Below are 2951 nucleotides of genomic sequence, written 5' to 3'. Positions count from 1 at the left end.
CTAAACAATCTGATAAATGAATTAGATTTAACAGACATATACAGGACATTACATCCCAAATCACTAGGATACACATACCTTTCTAGTGCTCACGGAACTTTCTCCAGAATAGATCATATGCTGGGACATAAAACAAGCCTCAATAAATTTAAAAAGTTTGAAATTATTCAAAGCACATTCTCTGACCACAATGGAATACAATTAGAAGTCAATAACCATCAGAGACTTAGAAAATTCACAAATACCTGGAGGTTAAACAACACACTCCTAAACAATCAGTGGGTTAAAGAAGAAATAGCAAGAGAAATTGCTAAATATATAGAGACGAATGAAAATGAGAACACAACATACCAAAACCTATGGGATGCAGCAAAAGCAGTGCTGAGGGGGAAATTTATAGCACTAAAGGCATATATTAAAAAGGAAGAAAGAGCCAAAATCAAAGAACTAATGGATCAACTGAAGAAGCTAGAAAATGATCAGCAAACCAATCCTAAACCAAGTAGAAGAAAAGAAATAACAAGGATTAAAGCAGAAATAAATGACATAGAGAACAAAAAAACAATAGAGAGGATAAATATCACCAAAAGTTGGTTCTTTGAGAAGATCAATAAGATTGACAAGCCCCTAGCTAGACTGACAAAATCAAAAAGAGAGAAGACCCATATAAACAAAATAAGGAATGAAAATGGTGACATAACTGCAGATCCTGAAGAAATTAAAAAAATTATAAGAGGATACTATGAACAACTGTATGGCAACAAACTGGATAATGTAGAAGAAATGGACAATTTCCTGGAAACATATGAACAACCTAGACTGTCCAGAGAAGAAATAGAAGACCTCAATCAACCCATCACAAGCAAAGAGATCCAATCAGTCATCAAAAATCTTCCCACAAATAAATGCCCAGGGCCAGATGGCTTCACAGGGGAATTCTACCAAACTTTCCAGAAAGAACTGACACCAATCTTACTCAAACTCTTTCAAAACATTGAAGAAAATGGAACACTACCTAACTCATTTTATGAAGCTAACATCAATCTAATACCAAAACCAGGCAAAGATGCTACAAAAAAGGAAAACTACCGGCCAATCTCCCTCATGAATATAGATGCAAAAATCCTCAACAAAATACTTGCAAATCGAATCCAAAGACACATTAAAAAAATCATACACCATGACCAAGTGGGGTTCATTCCAGGCATGCAAGGATGGTTCAACATAAGAAAATCAATCAATGTATTACAACACATTAAAAACTCGAAAGGGAAAAATCAATTGATCATCTCAATAGATGCTGAAAAAGCATTTGACAAAATCCAACATCCCTTTTTGATAAAAACACTTCAAAAGGTAGGAATTGAAGGAAACTTCCTCAACATGATAAAGAGCATATATGAAAAACCCACAGCCAGCATAGTACTCAATGGTGAGAGACTGAAAGCCTTCCCTCTAAGATCAGGAACAAGACAAGGATGCCCGCTGTCACCACTGTTATTCAACATTGTGCTGGAAGTGCTAGCCAGGGCAATCCGGCAAGACAAAGAAATAAAAGGCATCCAAATTGGAAAAGAAGAAGTAAAACTGTCATTGTTTGCAGATGATATGATCTTATATCTAGAAAACCCTGAGAAATCGACGATACAGCTACTAGAGCTAATAAACAAATTTAGCAAAGTAGCGGGATACAAGGTTAATGCACATAAGTCAGTAATGTCTATATGGTAGAAATGAAGAAACTGAAGAGACACTCAAGAAAAAGATACCATTTTCAATAGCAACTAAAAAAATCAAGTACCTAGGAATAAACTTAACCAAAGATGTAAAAGACCTATACAAAGAAAACTATACAACTCTACTAAAAGAAATAGAAGGGGACCTTAAAAGATGGAAAAATATTCCATGTTCATGGATAGGAAGGCTAAATGTCATTAAGATGTCAATTCTACCCAAACTCATCTACAGATTCAATGCAATCCCAATCAAAATTCCAACAACCTACTTTGCAGACTTGGAAAAGCTAGTTATCAAATTTATTTGGAAAGGGAAGATGCCTCGAATTGCTAAAGACACTCTAAAAAAGAAAAACGAAGTGGGAGGACTTACACTCCCTGACTTTGAAGCTTATTATAAAGCCACAGTTGCCAAAACAGCATGGTACTGGAACAAAGATAGACATATAGATCAATGGAATCGAATTGAGAATTCAGAGATAGACCCTCAGATCTATGGTCGACTGATCTTTGATAAGGCCCCCAAAGTCACTGAACTGAGTCATAATGGTCTTTTCAACAAATGGGGCTGGGAGAGTTGGATATCCATATCCAAAAGAATGAAAGAGGACCCCTACCTCACCCCTTACACAAAAATTTACTCAAAATGGACCAAAGATCTCAATATAAAAGAAAGTACCATGAAACTCCTAGAAGATAAGGTAGGAAAACATCTTCAAGACCTTGTATTAGGCGGCCACTTCCTAGACTTTACACCCAAAGCACAAGCAACAAAAGAGAAAATAGATAAATGGGAACTCCTCAAGCTTAGAAGTTTCTGCACCTCAAAGGAATTTCTCAAAAAGGTAAAGAGGCAGCCAACTCAATGGGAAAAAATTTTTGGAAACCATGTATCTGACAAAAGACTGATATCTTGCATATATAAAGAAATCCTACAACTCAATGACAATAGTACAGACAGCCCAATTATAAAATGGGCAAAAGATATGAAAAGACAGTTCTCTGAAGAGGAAATACAAATGGCCAAGAAACACATGAAAAAATGTTCAGCTTCACTAGCTATTAGAGAGATGCAAATTAAGACCACAATGAGATACCATCTAACACCGGTTAGAATGGCTGCCATTAAACAAACAGGAAACTACAAATGCTGGAGGGGATGTGGAGAAATTGGAACTCTTATTCATTGTTGGTGGGACTGTATAATGGTTCAGC

The sequence above is a fragment of the Choloepus didactylus genome, chromosome 4 (genome assembly GCF_015220235.1).
Source record: "Choloepus didactylus isolate mChoDid1 chromosome 4, mChoDid1.pri, whole genome shotgun sequence".
Classification (NCBI taxonomy): domain Eukaryota; kingdom Metazoa; phylum Chordata; class Mammalia; order Pilosa; family Megalonychidae; genus Choloepus; species Choloepus didactylus.
The sequence above is the reverse complement of the archived record's forward strand: the minus strand, read 5'-3'. Positions refer to the sequence as shown.